Source organism: Pelodiscus sinensis, chromosome 1, assembly GCF_049634645.1.
Source record: "Pelodiscus sinensis isolate JC-2024 chromosome 1, ASM4963464v1, whole genome shotgun sequence".
Taxonomy (NCBI): Eukaryota; Metazoa; Chordata; order Testudines; family Trionychidae; genus Pelodiscus; species Pelodiscus sinensis.
This window is the reverse complement of record NC_134711.1, coordinates 239,011,334-239,020,195: the sequence shown is the minus strand read 5'-3', so window position 1 is coordinate 239,020,195 and position 8,862 is coordinate 239,011,334. Positions and strand designations below refer to the sequence as shown.

General features: G+C 45.1%; 1 long non-coding RNA gene across 1 annotated transcript; it reads right to left on the bottom strand.

The window, feature by feature from the left end:
* Positions 1 to 5,011: 5,011 nt before the first annotated feature.
* On the bottom strand, positions 5,012 to 8,254 carry LOC142826463 (uncharacterized). The gene is made up of 3 exons (XR_012900600.1): positions 8,144 to 8,254; positions 6,109 to 6,430; positions 5,012 to 5,831 (listed from the first exon to the last, which is right to left on the bottom strand). It is a non-coding gene; the product is annotated as an uncharacterized LOC142826463 (long non-coding RNA).
* Between the last annotated feature and the right edge of the window lie 608 nt (positions 8,255 to 8,862).

The window sequence follows — 8,862 nt, the reverse complement described above, 5'->3', positions numbered from 1 at the left end:
TCTATGAGCAGGGCTCCTGGGTGCTACTGCATTACAAATAATACAATTTTTTAAGGTTCACTGTAGAAAGCTTGCAAGAGGCAGCTGTTACTAGATAGTCCCTGGGCCTATGCACTCTTCATTTCCCCCTATCCTCCTGCATTAAACAGTATTTGAATTCAACGCCAGTTAGTAAAGGACATGGTAAGCCTCCCGCAGCTTTGATTCTCTGTAGTACCAGCAAAAGGCTGTTTGTAATATCATTGTGATGAGGGAAAAGGGGGCAACTACTCGTAATGAAAAGGTACACCTAGCTTAATGAAAACAAATTGTCTCCATCTTTGTCACCAGCGTAGTGGCTCAAACTCTGCTGAGGGACCCAGGCACCAAAGAAAGAGAGAGTGGGGGGGGGGGGAGAGAGGGGAAATCTCATTGGTGACAGCTGTATGGGGATGATTTTTCACTCATTGGAGAGACTGTCATAACTCACAGTCCTAAGAGAGTGTCTGTTTCTCACTGTCACCAGTGAGATAAGCTATATTTAATGCTGCAACATCAAAGCTGCCAATTTTACATTTGCATTTAGTGGTACAGTTACAAATTAAATGCATTGCCTGCCTGGTTTTGGTTTGTGGAGGGTAAATGGATGTAATTATATTATATTTTAAAAACCCCCACTCACTTAAAAAGTTCCAAAGCACAGAGTTTGACATTCTAGAGAACATTGGACAGATGCATATTTGAATAATGTGAAGTTTTAAATCATTAGCACCATTTATTCTACAAAAATGCTATATACAATACCCAAGTAACACCCTGCTAAACTGACAAAAATGCAGCAGAAAGTCAGCATCCAGCCTGTAGCGAAGGGGATAGGAAAGGGAGCTCTCATATCAATAATAATAATAAAGATCTAATATGTGTGACTGTTCAATAATAGCTCTCATCAATGATGGGAGAATTAGTTAGCATTGCTGGGTGAATTATCTATCTTTTTAAACCCATTTAAATAAAGAAAAAATGAATTAAATTCTTTTGAGATGGTGGGATATATAGTAAACTACTAATCAGAATTAAACGTGGCCTCTTCTTTTCTTTAAAAGGCTTGCAAGGTAATTGAAAAGCCATGGATAGAGTCTGTGGTACTAAAACAGCATAAATCTAAAGTATGGGTGACAAACATACAATGGTTACACTTCTTCACTATCTGTGTGTCCTATGTCTGAACTATTTATTAACTGAAATGTGAATGGGCAATGAAGGGCCAATTTATATGTTACACCAAGAGATGTATTATAACTGCCTTAAACATTGATTTCCTCCTTTGCCTATTCTTGATCAGGATATACACACATAGAACAGCAATAATGCGGGGTTTCCTTATCAGATCTTGGATATTTCCCGAGACTGTCTGCAACCATTAACCTTGCATATTATCTGACTTTAGTGATTAGTACAAGGCACATAAAACCGTATTGATGGCCAGTCTTGGGTTAGAATAGCAAGCTGAATTATTGGAGGCTAGATTTTGCTGACTTTGTGATACAAATGATAGTATTATGCTAGTCCCATGAAATTGCTAATTTGTCATTTCTTTCACGGTGCAGTCAATGATGTGGTACTAATGAATGAGGGACATAATTGTGTGATACGGAGCTGTAGCTTCTTGCTGATTCCTTCTTGCCTGTATCAAGAGGAAAGAATGTCAAGCATCTTTGTTCACTAATTCACTTCATATTTCTGTGCCATGCTACTGGACAATCACAAATATTGTCTGTAATTAATACTGAGACTATTGTAGTTAGGCTTTTAATTCTAACTTTGTTTGCCCTGTTGTGTTACTTTGACTGGGCACATGAGCAGGATTCTGTCAGTACAAGTGCTTTGAAGATATGCTGTTTATATGTGCCCATTACAGCTGCAGTGACCTTGAGCAAACAAGCTCCTCAAAGCTCGCATGATGGCTGCCATTCTAACGTCCCCTCTTTTTAAGGTTTGTTCTCTCCGAATGACAATGAAATGGATTCCCCAAAGGCCTGGGACTCTAGATAGAACAGTTGAATTGGGAGAGGCTGTCTAACACCTGCATCAGGCTTTCTTTCACTACTTGCTTATCTTTGGTGAAATGCCAGGTACGTGTGAGGAGAATTTTATTGGATGTCTCTGCAGTCAGACACTTCAGACTGTGTGCCACAGAATCATAGAATACTAGAATTGGGAAAGGATCTTGAGAAATCATCGAATCCAGTCCCCTGCCCTTATGGTGAGACCAAGCACCATCTAGACCATCCCTGATAGATGCCTATCTAAGCTGCTCTTAAATATCCCCAGAGATGGAGATTCCACAATCTCCCTAGGCAACTTATTCCAGTGGTTAACAACCCTGGCAGTTAGGAAGTTTTTTCTAATGTTCAACCTAAACCTCCCTTGCTGCAGTTCAAGCCCTTTGCTTCTTGTCCTATCATCAGAGGCCAAGGAGAATGATTTTTCTCCCTCCTCCTTGTGATACCCTTTTAGATACTTGAAAAATGCTATCATGTCCCCTTTCAGTCTTCCCTTTTCTAAACTAAACTAGCCCAATTCTTTCAGTCTTCCCTCATAGCTCATAGACCCCGCAGTTCTAACATTTTGAATTCTACAGAGGACTATATAGTCGGTAAGAACTATTTCTAAAATTTCTCTTTGTTGTAACTACAGGGTCTATGGCATGCAGTTGGAAATTCTGATTCTATTCATTAAATTACAGTGGCATGTGTATTTGGTATGTAGTTCAGTACTGTGTTGTTTAGTGAATCTGGATACTATGAACATGAATTTATAGTGAAATAGAATAATAAGTCCCAAATTTAGTTTGATACATTTGGATTTTAAGTAGATGACCTACTATATTTTTTTCAGCCTTTACATTCTGTTCAATGTTACTTTACAACATATAAATGATGGTGTTCAACATATTGAAGTTGTACTGTGATTAAAAATGGCATCAATGTAAGAATTTTCTACTGGATTTTATTGCATTAGGGTTTAAGCCAGCTGTGTGGCAACAGTGCTTTTTCTAAAAAGCTTTATCAGCACCTTCCATAGCTTGAGGTAAACCAATTTCTGGGTGCATCTAGACTACAGGGTTTTTTCGGGAAAATGGCCATTTTTCAAAAAAAAAGGTCACCTATATCCTCACTACAATCATGTTCTTTCAAAAGAAAATCAAAAGAATGCAGGGTTTTTCTGACATTGGTAAACCTCATTCGACGAGGAAGAACACCTTTCCTGAAAGAGCTCTTGTGGAAAAAGGTGTATGTGGACATGTAAGAGGCACTTCTTTCAAAAGAAGAGGCCTCCAGGAAAATGCACAGGTGCCCTGGTGGACACTCCGTCCACAGTTATCACAGCTCTATAGTTCCTGTCTCCTGGCATCTCTTAAAGTTGCGGGCACCCGGGACAAGCCTTGTGGCAAGAAGCTAACCTTGCAGCAGGACCTTGACCGCACGGCTCTGACTGTCACAGCTCTTCAGACAGATGGCAGAGAAACAAGCCCCCTGAGACACCCCTGGGCCCTTCCAGGGAGCAGGTACAGGGGTCCCAGGACCCATCCAGGGGCACCAAATGCTGGGCACCTTCCTGTACCAGCCCAGAGATCCTGTCCCTCCTGGAACTCTGCAGGGGAGGAGGAGGCCCTGAAGGATGTAACCTCCAAGCACCACAATGTGGACATTTATAGGCACATGGCCAAAGCTCTGGCTCAGAGGGGACACCACCCCCGAACTCTCGACCAAGTTCGGAGCAAAGTAAAGGAGCTCCTCCAAGGGTATGCCTGGGCCAGGGAGCACAGTTCTTGATCCGGGGCAGGACCACTCTCCTGCCCATACTTTAGAGAGCTCCACCAGATACTGGGTGGTGGGCAAGCCCTTTTTCCATGCATATTGGTGGACTTGGGCTTGGAGACACCGGTGGTCACCCAGCCGGAGCTCCTGGAGGAGGAGGAGGAGGATGAAGATGACGACGGACATCAGCTGCAGGAGGAGGAGGACACGAGCAGCATCGTCACCCTCAGCTTGAAGCCAATATCCCAGGCCCTGGATATTTCCCAGGCATCATCTGACACCGGGGAGGGTTCATCAGATTAGTGCCATCAGGTTGGCGCACACACAGGGCAGAAGAGGTGGGAGCACAGGGGATGGGGCACGATCGTCGTTCGACATGCTTGGCCTGGACAGCGTGCAGCTGGCCATGCACATGCAGCAGCAGTGTGCAACACACGGTCTCAAGAGCCAGTCCCGGAACACACATGAGCTGTTGCTCACAGCCTGGAGGGAGACCCCATACAAGTCCGACCCCTGGGAGGAACTCTCTCTTCCTGCCAGGCACTGCCGGAAGCAGGCTGGGCACAAGGGCGCATGCACGACCCTACACAGACCAAGAAGTGTTGCACACGGCCATGCCTGCAAGCGTGAGGCACCCCCTGCTCCTGCAGACAGTGCTGCCAGGTGCAGGTGTGTGGGGATTGGACCCCAGGGAGGGCCAGGCCTCTCCAGGCCCCTCTCCCATGCATGGGAGCCCACTCTGGCTGGATACTTCCCTGGCCTGCTTGTCCATGCAGGGGGAAGGGTGGGGAAAGTGGGCAGGATGGTCCCCTGGGCACCTTGGGGCCCCTGTGAGGTGGGGCCTGCTATGCAGGCCACACGTGACCTTGCTCTCAGTACATCACCATCCCCTGTTCCAAGGACAGTTGCTCGCTGCTCCCGCTCTCCCCATTGCTGCTCTCCCAACCCCTGCTCCCTGTTTCTCCTGCCAGCCCTAAGTCCGCTGCAGCCCCCTTCCTGCCCAGCCACCTGTTGTCCCAGGCCCCACCCAACAACGAGTCCGTCAAGGTCCCGGGACCCGAGGCAGAACTTGCAGACACTCCTGCGCCACTCCCAGCCCTGAGCCCCGCTCTGGGTTTTCAGCCCTCTTCCCTCTTCCTCCTCCAGGTTCTCAGCCTTCCTCCTCCCAGTTACTTTGATTATAAAGAACAAAAAACAAAGTTTATTTTGAATGCAAAACTGGTGTCTTTATTAATTATACAGGTAATGGGGACAGGGACGGGTTGTGGTGGGAAAGGTTTTGGGGCGCAAGGCACAAGCCCCCATTGGGGAGGCCCTGGGGAGAGTTACTGGGCTCCTTCAGAGAACCTCTCCCTCAGGGCCTCCCGGATGCACACCCCAGCCTGATGTGCTTGGCGGATGGCAGCTGTTCAAACAGCCTCCCCTCACCACCCACCTGCATCCCCCGCCCCGGGAGGAAGGCCTCCCCTTTGCTCTCCACGAGGTTGTGGAGCACGTAACATGCAGACACCACCTCAGGGATGCTTCCCCACGTTGAGACATGTCTCTCAAGGCCCTTCCGACATTCCACTTGCATGCGAGCCCAGTGCAGATGCGCGTTACATTGTTCCTTGCTTAGGTCTAGGTGGCCAGTGTAGGGCTTCATGAGCATGGCATCAGTGGGTAGGTTGCGTCACCCACGATGCAAATCGGCATCTGCACATCCCTAACTGCAAAGTTCCAGCCTGCAGCCTGTGGTAGAGGCTAGAGTTCCTAAATATACAGGCATCATGTGCTCAGCCTGACCACCCTACAAAAATGTCTGAAAACTGTCCCCGGACATTGACCAAAAAAGTAGCCCATGGAGAAGTAGCCCTTTCTATTTATATATTGGGCAGCTCGGTGCTGTAGTGCACGTATCGGGATGTGGGTCCCATCGATCGCTAATGCACAGTTCGGGAATCCAAGGGCAACAAATCCGGCCACGATGGGGTCCAGGTCTCCAAGGTGGATGATCCCGTGCAGCAGGATGGAGTTGATGGCCCTCGCCACCTGCAGATGGAGACATAAAAACACACAAAACAGAGAATGAGAGGGGGTGCCTGACCACTTAGGAGGTGCCCGCCCCCTTCCTCTTATTCCTCCCCCTGCAAAGACCTCAGGGGGCACCCCCTAGCAGCATGGCTGTGTGAGGGCAGGACGGAACAACCCCTCTCCCCGGGACAGGCCTTTCCCCCATCCCCATTCCACCCCCCACTCCCTCTCCCCTTTCCTGAGGGTCTCCCTTTCCATCCCTCCTCGCAAGGAGTGTACCCCAAGAGTGCCTTACCTCCATAAAGACGACCCCGATGGTGGACTTCCCCATGCCTAACTGACATCCCACCGAGCGCTAGCTGTCGGGGGTGGTGAGCTTCCACACGGCAATTGTGACCCTCTTTTCGAGAGGGATGGCGGGCCGCAGGTGGGTGTCGTGTAGTTGGAGGGCAGGGACGAGCCAGGCATACAGCTCCAAGAAGGTGGCATTCCACATGTGGAAGTTTTGGAGCCACTGCTGGTCATCCCACCGCTCCATCACGAGGTGGTCCCACCAGTAGGATTATATTATACTATTTTCTGATCCATGGTCCTCCCCAGTGGATCTCACACATTACCTAGAAGGGTTCAATTTTCAGCATAAGAGAGTAGTTGAATCTCTGAGCCCAGCCTGTTCTTGACCTCTCTCCCAATACTGTTTATAGAATGTATGGTATGTTCATGATGGTGCACTGTGGATGTTTGTGCCATAGGAACTAATTTAACAGTACATTAACAGTTTGTTTTAACTCACAAAAGATTTTTTTTGATCTACAAGTTTGTGCAGTATAACTTCTCTGTTGTACCAAATTATCTACTTTGTCCACATTAAAATATAAAATATGTATGCTGAAAGCAAATAGGGCACAATAAATAATTAAATTAATTCTATTGACTTTTTTGGTCAGTTCTAGTCAGCCCTTAAATCTCAGTGGTCAGCCTTTTTATTTTATTTTTTTTAACTACTGATTATTTAGAGAGATTAGCCTAGCAATTACTGGTTAATATCCTTAATAGTCATTTTACATGGAGAGCATCACTGTATTTAATACACTGAATATCAGATCACATCCTATGTGGCCCTGTATTAAAAAGGACAAAATGAAACTAATATGTATTTCACTGATAAGGGACACTTTTGTTGTGATTATGTTTCTATCAAAATGTACAAGTCCAATATTAAGCTGATTTTGCATATCTTAGAAATAATACAATTACATATAAGAAAAGTTGCTTTAGTGATTAAGACAATGAGAGCTACCCGAGAGGTTATGGGGAAAATTACCACTTTGATATGGACAGATTTTTTTTCTTTCATATTATTGAAAGAACATAAGGGAGCAAAACATTTTTTTCCTAGAGAGTGAGGATGGCTTTATCAGGAATACTTCAGGTTACATATTAAATGACTTTCTGGAGGTACCTGTTTTATTATAATCAACCATTTAGCAATAGCTAGATAGTAGATTTGTGCTTCACTGTTAGTTGTTTCACTGAGATTAAGGAACTATGTACCTTCCATATATGCTATTATTTATTGAACCGTGTTTGAAGAAATTCATCTACTGCTTTTCATTGATGGGCGCTTCTGGCTAACAGCACTTTAAATAAGTGGAAAATGCTCAGTTATCACCCAATGTGAACAGGATCAATAATAGTTTAGTAGTGTCTGATAATTGCAGTAGCTGTTATACACAAGAGCTTGCATCTTCTTGAGTGACTCTTATCAATCTATTGTCCATCATCATCTGATAATCAGACCGAAAATATAGTGGAGAATTATCCCTTTTTGAATCAAGCTTTTGAAAAACATTTGAAATAATGGTCTTTAAAAAAATCTCATTGTTCCACTCAGCAGGGAGAAAAATTTCAGATCTGAATGACTATGCTGTGAAAGAAACAAACAAACAAACACTCCCCCTCCCCAACAGTATGCACTTACTAAGTAGAAAGGTATTTACGGCAGAATCATGGGGGGAAACATATTTCAGTAGTATCTGGAGAGTATTTTCCAATATCTGAAATTGTATTCTGAAGCAGTAATGGCCATTAGCGCCATTAAGAGCTCCACTGACAACTTGGAATTGCAGACAGGCATAGGAGGCAGAGTAAGCTAGAACATGGTGGAGTGCAGCTCTCATTGCTTTGTCCTCTAAGACAGCAGCATTCCAGTCACACAATGCAAGTGTCACAGTACTGATGTGAGCATAAATGTGGCAGTCCCTTCCTTCCTTTGGAAATGGGCTAACTCTTGTACCCTGCTACTTTATATGCAAAGAAGTCATCTTTACCTCTCATATTTGCTCTCACTCTGTTCCTCTGGGAGAGGTTTGTCCCCTTTTAAGTGATCTCAGTCACCATTTTCCTCCTTGCTACAGTGCAGAGTGAAGTGCTCCTTTTTCTTTTTTGCCCTTCTCCCTTTTTTCTGAGCTGCTGAGAGGAACCTGTCCTTTCTCTTACATACAGAAGAGTTGAGGCTAGAGCTGCTAGCAGATTTTACATAGTGGTAAATCTTTCTTTTGCTAGTTTTACATTTACTCATTAGAACACGTTGGACCGGGTTGCCCCTTGTCCTTCTGGGCTTACATTCTGACAATGAAAATATAACTATATACATGAAGGATGATGGACCAAATATGATTCCGAGAGTCTGTTGTTGGATTTTTCAAGTATGAATCTAGTGCTGGTGAAAAGCACTGGACAGCTACCTCTGGAGACTTCTTCCCATTAATGGTGCAGCATAGGCAGACAATAGCTTTGCCTTTCTCTTGAAGAAAGGAGCAGGTTAACTAACATGTTAAAATCCTCATACAGATGAGGCAAGTTGTGGTTTTAACACGTTAGCGGCTAACCTGTTAACTATCACATGTTAAGATACTAATGTAGATATGGTCATAGTGCAAGGTAACCCCCCTTGCCCCCTCCAAAATGCTTCAGTGACTAGGATTAAGGGAATAACTCAGTCTATCCTTGCTCTCTGCACCGGGACTACCAACAAAGTTGCCAGTCA